The 22,043-nt window shown below is 37.6% G+C and overlaps 1 long non-coding RNA gene across 2 annotated transcripts; it reads right to left on the bottom strand.

Annotated features, from left to right (window-relative positions):
- Window positions 1-3,767: 3,767 nt before the first annotated feature.
- Window positions 3,768-20,605, bottom strand: LOC126825173 (uncharacterized). Of its 2 annotated transcripts, XR_007681822.1 has the most exons (7): window positions 20,492-20,509; window positions 12,951-13,051; window positions 7,927-8,231; window positions 7,264-7,341; window positions 5,919-5,963; window positions 5,331-5,386; window positions 3,768-3,846 (listed from the first exon to the last, which is right to left on the bottom strand). It is a non-coding gene; the product is annotated as an uncharacterized LOC126825173 (long non-coding RNA). The 2 variants fall into 2 exon arrangements; XR_007681823.1 differs by lacking the exon at window positions 12,951-13,051 and having other exon boundaries at window positions 20,492-20,605.
- Window positions 20,606-22,043: the final 1,438 nt, after the last annotated feature.

Genomic DNA, 22,043 nt, shown 5'->3' with positions numbered 1-22,043 from the left:
CAGCATGACTCGTATTGTATTTATGATATAACACGTATCAGAGATAGTGTAAATTATATCTAGAGTTTGGGCATATATGGCGGAAGATGCTTACTTTTTATAATCATATAATTCTTTGTATTTTTTATTGTTATTTATGTGATTTTTTTGGGGGGGGGGGGGCTGGCTTCGCTTTGGTTTGCTTTGCTGGCGAGGGTGTGTGTGGGTGTGTGGGTGTGTGTGTGTGTGTGTGTGGGGGGGGGGGGGCTCTTTGGTATGAAAGTTGATAATGTTAAATGAATTTGTATGAGGTTATCTGTATCGAACACTGGTCTGACACTGGTCTGGATGGAACTGGGGGAATCCGTATTGAATAGTGGTCGGGGTGGAACTGGAGGCATCCGTACTGAATAGTGGTCTGGTGTGGGACTGTGGCACTGTGGGTTACTCTACTGAATACTAGACTGGGGGTATCTATACCGAATACTGGTCAGGGGTGGGACTGGGGGTATCTATACCGAATACTGGTCTGGGGTGCGACTGGGGGTATCAGTACCGAATAAAATAACTGACAAGCTTGGAGCCAAAAAAGGAGGATGTGTTTCGTCATTCCTTTGGCTGACCGAGGACAGTCCGAGTCGCAAAAAGGTAAAATATGAACAAGTTTTCAAAGGACTATAACGCCAAACATTGCCGTTTAATTTTAGTGAGAGCTCATATTAAAATATTCACAATGGCAACCCACTATCCTGTTCGTGATTAAATCAAACAGACTATTTTAAAAACACCATAAAAGGACAGATCTGTTAAGAAGAGTCCCGTCTTGTCCTCACGAACCCACCAAACAAGTTGATTTGAATAAATCTAAATAAACACAATTCCATAAAAAATTCTAAATTTTGCTTAAGTTTATCGGGGGTTTCAGAAGAAGATCAAGTCAACATTGTCGCACTTTTCCCTTCATGTTGTCCCTCTTCATGGTGTCCCTCTTCATGGTGCCCCCTGATGACATAAATGATTTTGGTCGATTGGCTAAAAAAACCCACAACTACCCAGATGTGAATGTTTTATTCTTTATTGCTAGGACAAACCGTGCTGTCCTTACCATCCGAGACTACTTTTGCCATTTTTATCAAGCCAGTGTTATAACCACCGTGATAGTACACGTCTGGTTCTAGCCCTTTGTTAGCACGAGCCTGTAATAAAATAAAAACACATTTACATATGAAATCAAATAAGGAAATAAAGGATTGGGGTGGGACACCCTATTGTTATGGTACATTTTATCTATACTAATATTTATGACTGTCGTTTGTTTTTGTTTTGTTTTTTCTCTCGTCTGTCTGTTCGGGGTTGGCGGCTATACTAGGGCTTAGACTGGACAACCTGCTCTAAATGACGTCAGGCTGGTTCCTACCTCACTGCGCTATTCTGACTTCAATATATCTATGCAAGTCAGAAAAGGAGTGACGTAGGAGCGAGTCTGACGTATTAGAGCAGGTTATCCAGTCTACACTAGGACTGTCCCCAGGCTGAAATTTGTTGGACTACCACTTCCGTTTCGGGAGTTATGCTACTTCCGATTCATGGCTATACCCGTGCTACGCCGGGTCAACCGCTAGTATAGTCATGATTCTCTAGTGTGAGAGAGATGGGTTTAGCGTCCACTCGACACAAACTAGGTCATTTCGGGACCAAAATATGACTCAATTTTATATTAATTCTTCGCTTGCGCAGGAGGTCTTTAGCAGTGGGAGAAAACCTACAAGGTTGGACAGGCGACCCCACTCTTTGTCACACACAAGCGTTGGATCGAAACCTCGCCGATTGACTCAATGACAGACCTTACTAAAGATTTCACGCGCACGCGTTAAACCACGAGACCATTCAACATCTCTACCTTGTGGCGTGTAACTATCTGTATCTCCGTGGTGCCTTTTCGCAGAAATACAAACTTTCAGATTACATTTATCTTTGGTGATAAGTTTCCAAATTCCACGCTATCCCAAATCTGCCATTGTTGAAGAACAATAAACGGTAAGTGATACATTTCCAGCTTGACAGCTGCAATAGTGTCTGGCTAACCATGGCTATAAGCGAAAATAGTGTCTGGCTAACCATGACTATAAGCGTGTGGAGGTGTAGTTATACCTCATTCTCCATTTCTCATTCTTTGCAAGCACTGAAAGAAATTGAACCGTTTTTGGACTAAAGTTGCTTTCAGAGATTCACCTTTCACATTACTGCAACTGATTCGTTAGTCTCTCAAAATGAGGTTTAACGTCCTACTGTTCTGCACCGACTGGGCTAATAAAGACGGACATACAGCGTGCTATGTGAAAAATTGTGCACAGGCAGCGGTGCTACGGCCTACTCTTATATCGAATTCCAGCTCCCAAGGGTTCTTTTACGTGCACGCAAATGTGTAGGGGAACCACGTCGGAAAATCCAGATGAACTTTTCTCGGCCAATAAGGGAATCGAACGCAGGTTACCGAGCCAACGTCTGACTCACTGAGCCACCGCGGCTCCTGCGACTCATCGTTTTTCTGAGAATTCTGTGATATGCAATACAATACTGGCAAAAACATACGAACCATTATGAATTCTTTAGCTTTCTTAACATCCGGTATCGACATTTCTAGTTTACAACCCCAATTCACCAGTGCAAAGGGCTGGAACAAAAAGAAAGACAAAAGTATTACTATAGTAAAAACTTTGAACGTACCTTAGACGTGGAAAGTTGATAAAGAAGCCAGTAAAACAGTAAAACCATTGTACGTACCTTAGATGTAGAAAGTTTTTTGTAGGGTGTAATAAGATGGCGTCTAACACAAGAGCGGAGCAGATCGATCAGAGGTTGAAGATCCTTTTTATCAACACATGGATGGTACACCAACAATATAGCAGCATGCTAAAATATTATAAATTATATAATTATAAATTATATAATCATAAATACGAAATATTATAAATTATATAATTATAAATACGAAATATTATAAATTATATAATTATAAATACGAAATATTATAAATTATATAATTATAAATACGAAATATTAAAAATTATATAATTATAAATACGAAATATAATTTATTATAGCGTATATAATTAAAAATACTATATATTATAAATTATATAATTATAAATACGAAATATTATAAATTATATAATTATAAATAGGAAATATTATGAATTATATAATCATAAATACAAAATATAAATTATTATAGCGTATATAATCATAAATATATATAAATTATATAATTATAAATACAAAATATTATAAATTATATAATTATAAATACGAAATATTAAAAATTATATAATCATAAATACGAAATATAATTATTATAGCGTATATAATTATAAATACGATATATTATAAATCATATAATTATAAATACGAAATATTATACAGTATATAATTACAAATACGATGTGTCTAGGATAACTACAGTTGTCCCGCTGGCAATTGTCCTGCTCCCAAATACGATATATGATAAATTATATAATAATAAATACGAAATATTATAAATTATATAATAAAAAATAAGAAATATTATAAATTATAAATAAGAAATGAAGCTAAATTTGAATTCAAGTCTGGCCATTTATACATTTTGAATTTACCCTCACTACCCTGGTGAGTGTCGGATTGATATGATCTTAGAATATGCAGTTCTTTATCCAAGTTACAGTTTCAAATTATGATCAGCAAACAACGAACGACAAGGCAACTTCAGTCGTCTTGGATATACATAATATAAAATAATTTCTCCTTACCTCGAGTCCATGTAACCATCTTTGAGGAGGTAGGTAACGATAAGTCCCAAATGTTGGCCATACTGGACGATGAGAACCACTGTAAGATAAAAATAATCGGTCATATTTTGGTTCTTTATATCATATTATATTGTATAGTCCCATTGGAACGAAATTCATAATGGCTTCAGGTAACTACTTGCTCCAGAAAAGTCTAATCTAAGGGATCATATTTGGCAATGTCGAATAGTAACCTTTTGGGTATTAAACGAGATTATAATACCGGGAATCCTCGTATTTAAGCCCTGCCGTTATTAAGCCCATGGGCTTTATAACGAGTTTAAATTTCGAATTGAAGCCTATGGACTTATATTCAAAATTTATTTTAGAGTGGTACTGATGATTGTAAGATCTGATTTGTCCAAAGAACTTTGAAATTTAAAGTTTATGAACAGTTTCTTTTTGTATTTCAGAACATTTATGTGACGATGTACACCATTAGTGTTTTAAAAAACCCATTTTTGTTCATGAATTTGATTCGTTCCATTTAAAATTATAAAAATAACCCAAATGTTTGTCATTTTTTCCTCTTTTCGAATTTAAGAAGAAATGTTTCACCACTAACATGGTCAAATTCGAAATTAAGCCCAGGGCTTAAATACGAGAATTCCCGGTACCTAATAAAGAGTATCACTCTTGATTTATTTGAAAATCTTCCTCTTATTCTTGAGCAGAACAGTAGGACGTTTTATTTCTTATTTTGATACACAATTTGAAGATTGAATGACTCTTGGTGGCAGAGTAATTAAGGCGCTAGCTCACTAATCAAGAAGTCACGGATTCGATCTCTATGGTGACGGAGATAGTTCCTCGGGAGGTTCCGGTCTGCGTTCCCCTTGTCATTGGTGCATGACGGGAACTTGGCAAGGATGGGGCGCAAAAGAATCCTTGGCAATCATTATCATTGATTGGTCCGCTTGGCGCAGAAGGGACGTCCGGGGGCTTTCGTCAAAAATTGTTGAAAATCTATAGAATTCTGCCCATACATGTATATTGCTTGACATCTATGCCAATTTGAGAAAGGTCGAACGATTGTTGTTGCTTGTAAGATATTGTAACAAAGGGACACAACTCAACACGTTATCACCAGAATTCGTTGACAATCAGTAGCCTTCTATTGTCTAAGTAGACAGACATATAGTACAGGATTTAGGGACTAGCCCACCCCGCACACAGCACGTTTGTATTTATGGGCTTTGCCTTGAATTATCCTTTAACATAGATGACAGATAATATTATATCGCGAGGGCCTGGCAGGGACAGCTGTCTAGTCGTTTGGGTGGCACGAAAAAGCTGAGGTCTCGTGTACACATTGGCGTGCACGTAAACGATCCCTTGACAGTTGGATTCGATATAAGAGTAAGCCGTAGTGCCGCTGTCCGGGTAAAGTTTCCCACATAGCACAATGAATGGCATATGCCCGTCTTCATTGACCCAGTTCGGAGCAGAACAGTAGGGCGTTAAACCCATTTCATTTCATTTCATAATATTATATCTTAATGACACATGTGTATTATAATTTACCTTATTGGTAAGTATTCATGGTACGTTATCCTGTCTTTTATACAGATGTGTAATGGCTGCCAAAAGAAAACAAAAACTCAGAAAACATCTCTCACCCTGCTCAGCTACATAAAAAAAATAGTAAAACGACACTTTATGAGAAAAGTGTAACGGTCGTGTGCTTTATCCTTTATTATCCGATGCTGGGATGGGATGGGCATCCAAAGCGTGAAATAATGATATAGACATGTGTGACATCACAATTAATGCTTTGCATCAATGAAATTGAATCACAATGTGATCCTATTAATTCTTTATAAAAAATGAGGTGTTGGATTTCTCTTTTTAAAAAGTTCAATGTGTATGTATGCCTACGTAATTTAGAGACGTTGATGGCATCTTGCATGGCATCATGCATTGTCAACTGTCAAATTTTCTTAACTGGAGCCTGGCCAACCCGCTCCTGCACAAATTCTTGGATCCGTCCCTGTTCAGTATTGGTACATACATTCATTCCATACATATACATGTACATACATTTCGTAACGGTACATACATTTCGCATCGGTACATACATTTCGTACATAGTAACTATATTCATACACTTACTGATTTAGGTCTTTTTTCACAGACCATTTTAGGTTCATATTTTGCCTGAAAGAAAGTTAAACATGCATTATGCAAGAGCTAATTCTGCCTATTGCAGGTCTTTCTTTGAGCCTGAAATGTTATCTTACTTTTAATTGGACATTAATGAACTTAATCCAGACAACAATAAACTCGTGATGCCATCGTTTGCCCACGATATTTAGGGGATTAGGATCCCATCTGCTGCTCAACGCTCATTAATGATTAAATCAAGAACTGGCTAATCGAGACTATGTTGGGTTTTTTTTATCGTACCTACTTTAGTAATGATGATCGAGATTAGGCCCAAAATTCAATTTATAGTGATAACTGTCAGCTCTTTATCTAATCTCTCATAATGTATCTTTAATACATATAATTTTCATGACAAGGACAGCTGTCTAGTTGTTCGGATGGTACAAAAAACCGAGGCCCCGTGTACACATTGGCGTGCACGTAACAGATCCCTTGACATTTCCCTCATAGCACACTGTATAGCGTATGCGCGTCTTCATTAGCCCCGTTCGGAACAGAACAGTAGGACGTTAAACCCCATTTCATTTCCTTTCATTTACATAATACACCCCACGTTCCTCCTGGACCCGATACAATTACATTCTGTTTCAAAGCGATAATGTGAAAGCCTTCTTTTAACTCTGTTAGTTCACGCGTATTATAATCTACGTGTGACGTCAAATCATACGGCCTCGATAGAACGTGTGTTATTTACATCGGGCGTAGTAACAAAAAGTAATCCGGGCATAATTTGTGCCTTTAGCTCATTTTACGCATTTGCGTACTATTTTATATACCCATATACACTAAATAGGAAATATTTACAGACTTCCAACAGCTTTATTGTTTTCTTAATAACTTAAACAAATGTTTTAGAATTTGATTATGCAGAAGAAATAAGTTAATTAGCCCGCACTGAACACAGAGAGCAATCAACTTCGAGAATAGATCTCTGACCTGAATCGCCGCCATATCCAAACTTAGTAGACTATGTTGTTATACTATGTTCACATCTGTTATAAACACAAAGATTAAATAAACATTTTCAATTTATTAAATGGAAGCTGAATAAATACACCTCAATATTATCGACGTATACTTAATGCTATCGATTTAGGACTTAAAATGTCGGTCAACTAGCTTAATGTCTGTTCTCAAGCATAGCTAACTGTAGACAGACAGCCTACGTTTCGTATGTCTCAGTGACTGTAGCGGCTAGCGAATATTACTGCTGATCAGATTGACAATAGACATACATACGTCATTATATTCCCACCAATAGTCCCGATTATCAAAACGTATATATACTAACATCTTTTTTTAATACCACTCCAGGATCACAGGTATATTCAGCACTCGACTTAGGGTCCCAGTCTACTTCAACATTAGTCTGTAAGGTAAAACATTAGTTCAATAATCAGTCTGTATGGCGGCTGTTACACCTATTTTGTGAAGGCGACAAAATCAACCTGACAACGCGACAAAAAAACACCCCAAAACACCCAAAAAACACGTGCCGCGACTTGTCGCCTTCACTACCCGACAAGTCGAGAATGTAGAATGGCCGCTAACAGCCACCCTAAGTACGTATTAGCGTGGAATACGCCGTGAGAATTGGTTATTTCCCCCCCCAAAATGCAAATCTCACACAGTTACTTTAAAGATAATAACCGTATTTTTGTTATTTTGGTATTCATTGTAACCAAGTCACAAATAACCCACGGTTTGTCGTCACACGGGCACGTTCGCAGATTATTTAAATATGAATACCATAAGCCTGTCATCAAGGAGTCTTTAGCAGTGTGTGTGTGCGGAGGTGGGTGGGGGGAATCGGAAGCACTTAGTCTACAAGCTGGGAATCGAAACCACGCCGCTTGATTCAATGACAGACCTCATGATCTAAAGCCCACCCGTTAAACCATTCAACCACCCAACCCCTCGTTTATCATAGAATCCAAAAACTAATATAACCTACTTTTCCGTCATCACAGCCCTCACTGGGTCCCATGGGAATACCACCATGATCCCTATTCATATCTTCATCCATGTTGTCGTCACGATCATTAGGACTGTCATCCAAGGCCCAGCTATCAAAATAGCGACTGTCCACACCGTCATCATCTAAGGCCCGGCTATCAAAATTGCGACTGTCCACACCGTCGTCATCCACATCATCGAGATACCGACGATAAGGATATACGTTCCTTGTGTCCCTGTATATTTCACTGTCACATGGCGTCCACAGTACAATGGCGGCTATATATAATAACAGTAGCATTCCTGGAATGGAAAAATACCCAGTTATGTCTCCATGTGGGATATTCAGACGGTCGGTGTATATATACAATGCCAAATGGGTCATCAAAAGTCTTGATGATCCTATCTCTTACACTGGAAGACATTATCGATCAACAGACTTGACTCATGATTATCAAGCCTGCAAGATGGAAGAGTTCACAACACATTTCTCACCATTTCCAAGAAACCGATACTTTTAAGGGGTAATTTTAAGTGATCTGACCCCATGGAGGGAGTCAACAGGATAAGGCCCCCTTTTCCTTTCTATTATTATTCCGAAAATCCGAATGTATCCAGAACCAGCTTATTAGCACAAATACGCATTCGCCTCTTGACTTTCTGCGACATCCTTTTTTTACGTCACAATTTATTAAAATGTACATTTTATATTTGGCACAGAACTATGCTAGCGAGAAAAATATTGTGTGTCAAATCTGAGGGATTTTCAGAATGAAAGCATTGAACAATCGTTTAGAAATATTTTCAGACATAACCTACAAGGCGATGGGTTTTCGGTTTTACCATTTTTCAAAATGTTCTTTCTATACTGCTGGGAAAAGAGACCTCCCCCCCTCACTCTCCGCCATGAAACACCCCGCATCACCCCTATAATATTTCAGCCACATTGTTGAGAGAGAGAGAGAGAGAATGGGTTTAACGTCCACTCGACACAAACTAGGTCATTTCGGGACTAACATATGGTTTAATCTTATTTCAATAATTCGCTTGCGCGTAGGGGTCTTTAGCAGTGGGAGGAAACCGGAGGACGCGGAGAAAACCCACGAGGTTGGACAGGCGACCCTACCCCTTGCCACGTACAACCGGGGATTCGAAACCACGCCAGTTGCCTCAATGACAGACTTTATGATACAGCGCGCGCACGCTAACCATTCAGCCATCCAATCCCCCACCACATTGTTGAGAGTCTGTTTAAGTTATATATACCCACGTCGGGAAAGTACCCTGAGAAGCTCGGGCGTGGTTTCACGTTGTCAGTGGTGCAGGAGGGACGACCTGGCAAAGAACAGTGTCTAGTCGTTCAGAAGGGACGAAAAGTTCAAGGTTTTTGGCAGAGATGGTACACCGAGATTTTCCGGCGGGGTTTCGCCTTGTTTTTGGTACAGGACGCAGGGCCTGACAAGGACAGCTGTGTAGTCGTTCAGATGGTACGAAACACCGAGGTCCCGTGTACACATTGTCGTGCACGTTAAAGATCCATTGGCAGTTAGAATTCCATATAAGATCTGGCCGTACCGCCGCTGTCCGGGCAAAATTTCCCTCATAACACACTGTATGGCGTATGTCCGTCTTCACTTGCCCAGTCGGAGGAGAGCAGTGGACCGTTAAACCCCATTTTATTTAATTTCAGTTGTTCGGGCAAGTTCCACTCACAGCACATTACACGAGGCATGTCCGTCTTCATTATCTCGGTTACCACAGAAAATTGGGATGTAAAATCCCATTTCATTTCAGCCATTCATAAAAAGAATGACATAGTTAAACGAGCCCAATACAAAATTTCAGCCATTCATAATACGAATGAAATACTAGTAGTTAAACGAGCCAGATACCAGGCCCGTAGCTAGCGGGGGGGGGGGCGTGGATCAAGAGGGCAACTGCCCCCCACCCCCAAGAAAAGTTCGGCGCTCTTTGGCCATTGGGGAAAATCGGCTCCCCCAATGGGCGCTGAAGGAGCCCTTTCCATTGGACGCAATATGAAGCCAACGACCAACTTGCCCATATCAGTGCGGGCGCTACATAAAGCCGAGTGACATTGGTTGGGAGCCCACGACGAGTTTGGCGGGGCGCCCAACCAATGTCATTTGATTTTATGGGCGCCTCGCAATCATGTTGTGATATATGAGGAGCCCCCCCCCCCCCTTCCCCCACTCAATAATGAGGCGCCTCATAATGACTCACACGATTAACGTCCACTCGACACAAACCAGGTCATTTCGGGACTAACATATGGTTCAATTTCATTTCAATAATTCGCTTGCGCGTAGGGGTCTTTAGCAGTGGGAGGAAACCACGTACAACTCGGGAATCGAAACCACGCCAGTTGACTCAATGACAGACTGTATGATACAACATGCATGCGCTAACCATTCGGCCATCCCCCCCCCCCCTACTCTAGAAAGCACCATTAGTAGTCAGTTTTTCAAAACGAAATTCTCGCGCTAGTGCATGGGTTGGGTGGGAGGAGGTGGTTTCCCTGGTTCGGCCCGGGCCCGGAGTCTTCTTTTACAGTCCGTCCATGGATCTTAAATCTGGGACAAAAAGCTACCACGGACTAAATAAAACGTGTGTTTCTTTAATAGAATACAATAACTGATTCATGACGCCAAACAATCGATAAAGTTTCTTCCGGTAATGGGTCATATTGACCTCGACTATTACTTAATAAGAGTGAATTATACTTCCTTATATGACGGAGTCTACACACTAGTACAGCAAGCCAAAGTCAATAAAATTTCGCACCATTGTACTGATTTTCTTCCTGGGGAGTTATTAATATGATCTTTAAAATTAATTAGAACTGAAATTCAATATTAACACACGACCCGACAGCAACCATCTGAACCAAACATATGGTTATGTTATTTGTAGATTGTAGTCTACATTGTGTTGGATATCGTTTGTAGGTATAGAGTGGGTAGGACAGAGTGGAGTAGGATGGGGTTGGGTGATTTGGGGCGGGTGGATTCCCATTTTATATCAACTTGACGCCCATCTTACTTGTCTGCGAAATCACTCAAATGGGAAGCGGACATACAACGCCGCGAACGAACGAACCGTTCTTCCTGAACAACTAACGAGTGGAAAGCACTTAGGAAAATTCTGGGGAACTTTCTGACAATAAGAGGACCTCCAGGCTAATGAGCCAGCGTTTTTCTCTCTAGAACATCGTGTTCCAACTTTCTTAGGACAGTTTGAGAAAAATTGGATATATTTTCTATTTGGAAGCAAGTGGTATATCCGACCAAGTCACCCTTCGTCTGTCTACCAATAACCCTGGGCCGGATTTTTCGAGTAGTAAACCCGACCAAGTCAGCCTTCGTCTGTCTACCAATAACTCTAGGCCGGATTATTCGAGTAATAAACCCGACCAAGACAGCCCAAAACCCTGGACCGTATTACTCGAGTAGTAAACCCGATCAAGTCAGCCTTCGTCTGTCTACCAATAACCCTGGGCCGGATTATTCGAGTAGTAAACCCGACCAAGTCAGCCTTCGTCTGTCTACCAATAACTCTAGGCCGGATTATTCGAGTAATAAACCCGACCAAGACAGCCCAAAACCCTGGACCGTATTACTCGAGTAGTAAACCCGATCAAGTCAGCCTTCGTCTGTCTACCAATAACACTAGGCTGGATTACTCGAGCAGTAAGTGTTCTGAATCACGACCCAGTTCTAAAGAAATGAAATGAAATGAAATGGGGTTTAACGTCCTACTGTTCTGCTCCTAACCTGGGCTAATGAAGACGGGCATACGCCATACAGTGTGCTATGAGTGAAATTTTGCCCGGGTAGCGGCACTATCGCCTACTCTTATATCGAATTCCAACTGCCAAGGGATCTTTTAGGTGCATGCCAATGTGTACACGGGACCTCTGTTTTCCGTCCCATCCGAACGACTAGACAGCTGTCCTTGTCAGGCCCTCCATCCTGCATCACTGTTACTTAGAGTTCTAAAGGTACCCTCGATTGCCGCAGTTCTGCCCCCCCCCCCCACAATAGAAACAAACATCAAGTTTATTTAAGTCACAAAACGACCAAAGTATTGTCTTGACAAGACGTTAAAATCTCTTTGCATTTATGTAACGTACATCTTGACTTATGGAATATTCTTGAAGCAACATATTCCTGAAGCAATGGCCCAAGAGATCCCTCGAATCAAACGAAACACTGCGAGGAGTATGGGAATAGAACTACATTCGTTCAAGATTTCTCTCATAGTACGCTAGGGAGGTATGGTAGCTGTATGGTTAAGGCGTGTGCGTTTGATCATGTGGTCTGTCATTGAATCTAGTGGCGTGATTTCGATTCTCCGCTTGTACGTGACAGAGAGTAGGTTCGCTTGTCCAACCTCGTGGGTTTTTCCCCTGGTTCCACCCACGGCTAAAGACCCGAAGTATTGAAATAAAATTGAACCATATGTTAGTCTCGAAATGACCTAGTTTGTGTCGAGTGGGTGTTAAACCCCATCTCTCTCTCTCTCTCTCTCTCTCTCTCTCTCTCTCTCTAATTGCACACAGCACGGCATATGTCCGTCTTCATTAGCCCGATTAGATTAGAAACGTAGGACGTTAAACCCCATTCATTAATTTATTCATTCGTGTAACGTTTTTACCATTTATGTTATAACCACCAAGTAAAAAAATTCGATGGACACATATGCCCGATTCTGTGTACCGACCGTCTAGATACATTCATTGCCATTTCAATCATACGGTCTGGTTGAGGCTAACATATGGTGGTTTTTCTATGCCACTAATCCTCTCGGATTTATCAGAGTAGGAAAGTTCCAGTCGTGCTGATAGATACTATTATTCCATAAGTGTCTCTCCAACATGAAACGCAATTTCACCCGGAGTTGTTTATAGCGACCAGTCAATTTCCTATAACCACAACATACACACCGAGATCATTATTAATGAAACTGATGAACCCGTTGGAAGCTGACATGTCATCTACTTACCTAAAGTATCTATAGGCCACAATATCGTAAAAACTATAACGTATTTCTGGTTTACTACACGACCTAATAGACGATACGTTGTCTACTCTCTGTGCTGTAACCTATGGGAGATAATTTAGACGATACCACAGATTCACTACACTATACTAGATTATTCTAATGCATTGATATAATTATTAAAGACACGGTTCTACCATCTATTGGAGTGGTTGCCTAATAGAGTAGAGAAAAGAGGAATGACCAAAGCAATGCGTATCTGTCTACAACTGGGTGGCAGGGGCGGATCAAGCTCGCATGTGGCCCTTGACTGAAAATGTCACTTTGGTATCGTCACACTCACTGCAGGTAGATAATGCCCCCATCACAAATAAAGCTGAGGAACCAGTCCCGTAAGTGTGTGTGTGGGGGTGGGGGGCAGGGGTGCGACCCCCGCCCTGCAAAAAAGTTTCGCCCCCCCCCCCCACTGTGAAACAATTGTCGACAATAAAATAAATAAAAAAACCAATAGATATATATCATCCGACACTTTTACAGCACCCCTCAGAACACTCCCAGCCCCCTTCGTTGCTCTGAGTTAGTTACGGACCTGTGATGTGCCTCCGAAACCCAGCAGAAAGATTTACGCTACAGGCTATTGCATCGGGTCAATAGCTGAAACCAATAGATTGCATAAAGTTCGTAATTTTTGACTATGATGATTTAAACTGTAAGATTTACCAAGTTGATATTTATACGTTTATATCTCACGGTACTTATATAAGTATTATACATTTATATCTCACGGTACTTATATAAGTATTGTACGTTTATTGTAGCACCATGGGTCGTTTGTCAGACGTGGAGAACGGTCAGCGCTAAACCCGGTCGCAACATCCGACGTATAACCCATGCATCGTTTCTTACTACATATTCTGGAACAGCCCATGATCGTCTAATATTGTCTCTGGCCGCATTTGTTTCTTATTTTCTTCTTGTAGGACTCCACTTTAAATATTGTGTATTTATTCTGCCATTCAGTTTATGGTTACACATAGTAACAACAATACCACATTTCGTTTCTACATTTTATATTAAGCACTGCTACAAATAGGTTACAAAGTTACAAGCATAATAAAGTCATTCTTTCTAATCCGCTCTCATGCAGACTCGGCGAGTCCGCTGATGGAGATTCCTACATCTTCTCCCTACGAGAACTACATGGCTGTCTCCCCTAGAGCGCACATTCTATTAATTATATATTCTCAGATTCACACCCATTAATTATTCTATTGGCTAATTATTATGTAATTAATCATGTGATTGGTCACTCTTGCCAAATATGAAATGGTAACTTTCCTACCACGTGTATTTCAAACAATAACAATTTATCCTTGAAAAATGCAAATGACCATCATGTTTACTAAACTCTAACTGCGTTAACGTATCTAAACAACCAGCATACTTTCTCTATTTTTGGTTATGAAGTTAGAATCAATAATTTGAAAGATAACGCTATTGTTCTAACCATCATATTTCTACATTCTTGTCTTTAGACCCCATGTCTTGTTATTGTCACACTATTCATAAACATTTTTAATTTGCGTTTCAGAATTAACTTATACCATAGATAATATTTTGCCAATGGAGAATAATTATTCAAAACTCTAATATTATTTTGCATAGATGTTTCAAAGCATAAATTCTTTCCCTCCATATTACTACATTATATCTCACGGTACCTATATAAGTATTGTACGTTTATATCTCACGGTACCTGTAAAAACATTCTAAAGAGTGAAAACTGACATATTTCAAGCTTTACTGTATTTAAAGAAATAATTTAAATCAGCCGGCTGAAACCCCGTCTCCGCTATTTGTTCAATCATTCTTTAGGTATAGTGCCAGTTTCCAAAGACAATGATATCGCAAACAAGTGTCCAATCTATAAAAGCATACATTCTTACAAAATGTTTCTTTAGTCAAGTGAAACAATAAATTCATAACTATGCGAGGGTTGGGTAGTAAATTCGTGGTAACAAGTCTGAATAGGCTAATCGGACAATAGAGCAAGTTCACCTTGATGTTGACAAATACGTAAGACGATATGAACATCAACTAAAAAGATATGTAATGTGATTCAGCTGCAAGGTGATATATGCATATATGCAGCATAGATAATTATAACTTCTATTCAAGTTAAACCAACTGTATCTATTTATTTAAGTCTTACGTTGAACTGAATACATTTTATGATTTATTGTCATCTATTGGTGGTTAACAGTGTGTAATTAAAAACTAAAATTGGATCTTATTATTGCCAATGATATAATGTACCTTGAATTTTTTTATCACGAAGTCTATCGCATCCAAATATTTAATGCGCGTTTATAATATATTCATTTTTTTGTTATTTCAGGATTGATATATCGTAAAATTCATCTTCATTTGACGAACTACACCCAAACTAGTCAGTGTAAACACGGTTTGGAGACTGTATCTGAACTACAGGGTAGATCGAACTACAGTGTGCATCATGCTTTAGAGACACTATCTAATATCCAACAGGAAAAATGACGATTAATTTAATATCCGCCAGTTTGTGTTGCTGCTATTTTATATTTTCAAAATTTATCTTCAAAATCAGAGACATCGAAAACCATATAAAGGACATAGCAAAAGTCATATCTTACGTATCTTAAGAGATGCCCTTTAGTCTACCAAATTTATGGTTTTTTTTGTTAAATTGCCTTATATTACCAAATTCGGCAGCCATTTTAAAAGAAATGTCCGGCACCACATGGAAAATACATTTCTTTAATTGATGTTTGTCAAATTCGATTTCCGCACATTTCGCGTACATAACCACGATATAATGGTCGAACATTACGTACATCAGATAAACTACTTTTAAAGCCCAAAACTGTTCAACTGGTCTCTCTTAGTTATCAAGCACCTGTTTTATGGGATAATCTACCATTTAGTTTAAGATGTTGTACATCTCTATATTCTTTTAAAAAACAACTTAAATCACATTTATTTAATGAGGCTTTTAACTGACTCTGTATACAATTGTTAACATGTCCATAATCTTGTTGTTTATTTATGATTACATTGTCACTTTGTAAAGTGCCCCTGAACATGTTTTATGAAAGGGCGCGCGCTATAAATATGCTGTAATAATAATAATAATAATAATATTACCAAATTTGGCGGCCATTATGAAAGAAACGCCCGGCACCAAATAAAAAATACTTCTTTTTTTTTAATTGATGTTTGTCAAATTCGATTTTTCGGCACATTTCGCTTGCATAACCACTCTGTGTTTGAGGAATTTAAAAAGAAATCATTTATAATCCAACGAGTAAATAGTAAAACACACTGATTACGAGATATCGCTCTCAGAAAATTCCCCGATTTTGGGTATGATTTTGTTTGATATATTTATCACTGAACCAAACTGCATTGGTTTCTTTTGCATTTTTTTTTAGGGTAAAACGTTATATTATCCCTCAACGCCTAATACTGCAAGAAAAAGACAAATTTTGGTATGTAAACCTGTATGAAGCCATGACGTCATAGCTTTTATGGCGTCATAATTGGGACCCAAAATGGCGCCTGGAAATGAGTTGTCGTAACTTTCCCCACAGTCTACTCGCTCATGTGCTGATCGTTGTATACCAACTATCGTTGAAAAAATAAATTTACGTCGATTTTTGAACATTTTAAAAGCCGTAGATAGAAAAGATATAAATAAACACCAAAAACATGGAAATCAATCAAGTTGAAGCGTTTTGGCGTAAAACACCTGTTTCGGCGAGATGACGTCATTGTGACGTCACACTGTCGTAGTGACGTCATGCACGACCATTGAAATCATTGTTTTTTGTGTGTGCTTGTCCTGTATTCTCCCCAAAACGTAACTGATGATCTTGTATTAGAGAATTCCCTAATGACTGTATTCCAAAAACGGCAAAAAAACCCCCAAAATGACGGACATCGATGACGTCATCAGCCGCTACGACGTCATGACGTCATCAATTACCTCGACCAACCATGCAATGTGAAGAAGATGTCAATATGGTTATGTGTAAGAATATTCAGTTCAATATATTCACGGTGTCTGATTTTATCCATACTTCAATTTTAGTGAGTTAATTCTGCAACGTTTTTAGAAAAAAATTGCTATTTATTTGGCCAGTGCTGTAGGTTATTTTGCTCACAGAGAATCGGGTGTGTAATCATCAGAAACAGATGTAAACTTTAAATGATCATGGGTATTTGGATAATTGCTTGGTGTGGTTCTAGACTCATATAAATGCCATCAAACTGGCCATTTGGTTCAATGTGAAACTTGGTGATGCATGTAATTTGTGTTTGAAAGAGGAGTAGGCAATAATGCTGCCTGACTAAAATACCCCCCACCCCTCTTGCATTCGCATGTAGCCATACATATGAGTCTCAAATTAATATATATTGTTAAATTATGCTCTTTTCAACTCCCCCGCCCCCTGCTCAATGAGTTATTTTACTTTTATTCTGCCATCTAAATAACTCTATACCCATGACTGGTGTACCAAGTTAAATCCACATCAAAACCTCATTTGTCGATAAGTGTATTTATAATCATCACTTTATATTTTTCAGAGACTTGAACATCCTTGGAGAATTATATCTATTTAGAGAACATTAATACCAAAGAAAGAAAACAACTCTAAATTCTGAATATAAAGTCATCAAATTCTTTTACAGATCTTATTGTGGAAACCCAAAAGTTATGTCACCATTGCCTTTTTAATCACATTTTTGTTTTTAATGTCAATTACCAAACCATCTCTAATATTGTTTCATTTTTTAGACTACAGTGTAATCCTAAACACTAAAGATTTGGCCTGAAAACTTAAAAATAATAAAAAGGGATCATCAATAATTAAAGTAGCTAAGTCTCTAACTCAATATCATCCAAAATCTTCAACATTGAAAACACAAATTATTTGTCAATTTAAATCAACATTGATGCTGTGATCTTATCGGAAAAAGATGGGCTTCTGATATCCAATATTTGAGACAAAATAAACATTTTACCAATCGTGTACCATAATGCGTTTCAGCCCCAGTTCTAGCAAGAGACTCGAGGAACGAGGCTAGACATATTGCACCAAACCAAACGGCGTATGTAGACTGGAAATACCAGGCGCTATGAATTTGCATTCGATTGAGACTGCTGGATTATTTCGCGGAACATAACTGATTTGAAATTGGAGTAAAAACGGAAACCATTGAATGTATATCAGTTTATATACATTCATATTACAGTATTTTATGAGTTGCGACCCACTTGGGTCAATTTCTAGGTCCCAAATGTTAGCGATTTAGATCCTTTAATAGTAACATTCGATAATTATAAAAATGTATTATTGTAGGATGAAATCAACCTTTATTTTGAAACATTTAGTGAACATTTCGAATGTTAATGCCTCTTTTACTTTTATATGAAATGGTTTTATTAATTAATCAATTTTTGTTTTACAAATTTTTAATTTTCTCCATTTTATTTGACTTTTATGCTATATTTATTTTATCTATCTATAATTATTTGCCTGTGCTTTATCAATTAGTTCCCATTTATATACTGTAGAAAATTTTGAATTCCTAATCTGTTAAAGGGACTATTTTTTCTTAAAAGTATTTCAATTTAGTGCATTATTAATGTCTTTAGTGCTTGGTTTGGTTGATATTAAATTTAATTATATTTAAAATGTATGTTTTGGGACCATGAGGTAGGGATATTGTGAACATATATATTACATGCTCAGTTCTTTTTAAGGTTAATTGTAAAAAAAAAATAAATAGCTTTTTTTTAAGGGGGGGGGGGATATTGTTATTATTGAACACAATTTTATTAGTATTGGAATTAACTTTGTTGATTAATATTCAAAATGTCTCGGTGCTTTATTTTTCAATTTAAATAGCTACTTTTTATTTAATAATTGGGAATGGGGGGGGGGGATTTTTTCATTGTATAACACAATTCTAATATCATTGGAATTAACTTTGTTTCTTAACCTTCGAGATGTCTGTATTGGTATTAATTTGGCATTAATTTATTTTTTCATATTTATTGAATAAATAATAATTTAACAAACAAAATTATTATGTCATTTATCAATAATTACAGTTTAAACAGAACGAATGGAAGGGGTTGCATTCGAAAAGTTGCTATACTGGATATAAATTGGTAAAATACTTGTTATACACAAGTTTGTATGAAACAACACAGGTTTCAGAAATTTCAACACAAGTTTCAGAAATTTTAACACAAGTTTCAGAAATTTCAACACAAATAATGTGTAGATTTTCACACAAGTTTCAACACAAGTTTTGTGTTGTTTCAACATTTAACACAAGTTTTGTGTTGTTTCAACATTTAACACAAGATTGTGTTGTTAAATAGAGACACCTAACTTGTGTTGAAAATAACACAAGTTTGTGTTGTTTCAACATTTAACACAAGTTTGTGTTGTTTCAACACAAGGTTTTTTCAGAGTGTATAAGTATTGTATGTTTGTATCTCACGGTACCTATATAAGTATTATACGTTTATATCTCACGGTATTCCCCAACGTTGATAAATTCAGTAATCCTGTAGCTCGTTTTAATGTGTCCAATTACTACGATGGCTATCAAGGAAGTTATAAAATAATGTATTAATTATTACAATTAACTGTGTTTTAATCATATAACCGGTTCAATGCGTTTCAATTTAAATCATCTAGACCGCTCTGGGTCAAAAAATTAAATTGCCTATCAAGGAAGTTATTATTTAATGAAAGAATTATCGCCATAAGGCGTATTTTAATCATATAACCGTAGACCTATACCATATGTTGCATTTGTTAATCTATTTCAATCTAAAACATCTAGATCGCTATGAATTGGGTCAAAAATAAAATTATCGATTTCAATGGATTTTATTTGCTAATTTATTTTAGGGATGGCAATCTGTCTTCAATGAAAATTTGACGTCTGCTGATAACCGTTTTCATTAGTCTCATTTGTGTGGAGCAGTAGGACGTTAAACTCCATTTAATTTCATTTCATATCGTATATAGAAAAAGCCAGTGTTTAGATAGTCTCATGAAATTACCATGCTGTCGAAGATGGCCTATCTTTCCATGCCAACAAATTAAGGAACTAACAGTATCGGAACATGTCCGCGATATCACCTTACAGGTGGAAAGTGACATTAATCGTTTACACCGGAAATAATAACACAATTACCTCCCTTGTTTTTTATTCTCCACCATGGAGTAACTATCCTCAAACGTTAAACTCCATTTAATTTCATTTCATATCGCAAAAAGAAAAAGCCAGTGTTTAGATAACCGATTTTAAGTCTCATGAAATTACCATGCTGTCGAAGATGGCCTATCTTTCCATGCCAATAAATTAAGGAACTAACAGTATCGGAACATGTCCGCGATATCACCTTACAGGTGGAAAGTGACATTAATCGTTCGTATCGGAGGTAAAGTTATTTGAATTAATTGATTAACGAAGCTTACCTGTACCGTGATATGTTATTAATGATGACAGGAAAGGTATACACGAGTCTATCTATATCTATGGTAACAGGTGGTGAATATAATATTATTTACTAGTTCTCTATTAAACATGCACACCATATTGATCAACCATACACATCTTCGTTTACCATTAATATAGGATAATCTTCGATACGATTAAAGTTACAATTTCATATTTTCTAAGAAAGTCAAAACATAATTATTTCTATGTCTTTTGCTCAATAGGTTGTCAACTCACTATTATACGATCATAGGTGTCATTCTCACACTTAAAACTCATTTACACTGGAAATAATAACACAATTACCTCCCTTGTTTTCTATTCTCCACCATGGAGTAACTATCCTCAAACGTTTGAATTTGAAGAGGAAAATGATATTTTTGCCAATTTCTCAACTGGCAATAGTGAATTATAGGCTTTATTTTAATACATTTTAAAAATATAACATAAAAATATGAAATTGCAACTTTAATTCAATGTGGGTGTATAATGTCACCATACTGTCCATTAACAATTGGCCATTAATGGTGATTTGGATATAGTTTTTAACGCAGTACAAATTTGGAGAGAGAGAGAGAGGTTTCGATTTCCCACTTGTACGTGACAAGGAGTAGGGTTGCCTGTCCAACCTCGTGGGTTTTCTCCGGGTCCTCCGTTCCCCCCCCCCCGCCTCCTACACAAGCGAATTCGTGAAAATATAAGTTTTCTTGCTTCTCGATGAAATAAAATATGTTATTCACTCTAAAACGACAAATATCCTCTATTTATTTATTTAATATATTATATTATATATGTAATATTTAACCAGATGTGGGTGATATGTAGATGTACGATATATATGTTATATCGATTATGGTTGAGAAACAAGACAATAATTGTATTATAACACACGCTTTACTTTTACATTCACCGCTTGATACTATGTCCAATCTGATACACTTGACAGCCTGTTATTATTGATCGGGTAATTTTGACATTTAAAAGTCAATTCCGCCAGGACAGGGGTTGATAGACTGACAGTTATTTCATTCAACTCTTAATCTTTCAGTTTTTATATTAGGCCTACTATATGTTTTAATGCTTTGAGAATTGTGAAGTAGAATTTCGGCAAGGCAGTGGTTGACAGACTGGGAACGATTCAATTCAACTCTTCAACCTATTTTGATATTACTATATTACCATGTTTTAATCTTTTGGGAACTGTGAAGTAGACTTTCGCCAGGGCAGTGGCTGACATACCGGCAGTGATTTCATTTAACTGATTTCAATATAAACTTTGATAATTGTGGTGTAGAATTTCGCCAGGGCAGTGGTTGACAGGCTTTTAGCTTGAATTCATTACAATGTCAGTCTTATGGCATACTGTAATTGCATATTGCTACGATGATCTTTACAACACTGTTCTTTTATTAGGGGCCGTAGAAATTTTTCAAGCCCGACCTTCACAGATCAGGGGACGGGCACCTGCGACACTGATAAGCGAAGCGTGCCTAATTTTTCGAAAGGGACAAACATCGACGTCCATTCGTG

The sequence above is a fragment of the Patella vulgata genome, chromosome 6 (genome assembly GCF_932274485.2).
Source record: "Patella vulgata chromosome 6, xgPatVulg1.2, whole genome shotgun sequence".
NCBI classification, from domain to species: Eukaryota; Metazoa; Mollusca; class Gastropoda; family Patellidae; genus Patella; species Patella vulgata.
The sequence above is the reverse complement of the archived record's forward strand: the minus strand, read 5'-3'. Positions and strand labels throughout refer to the sequence as shown.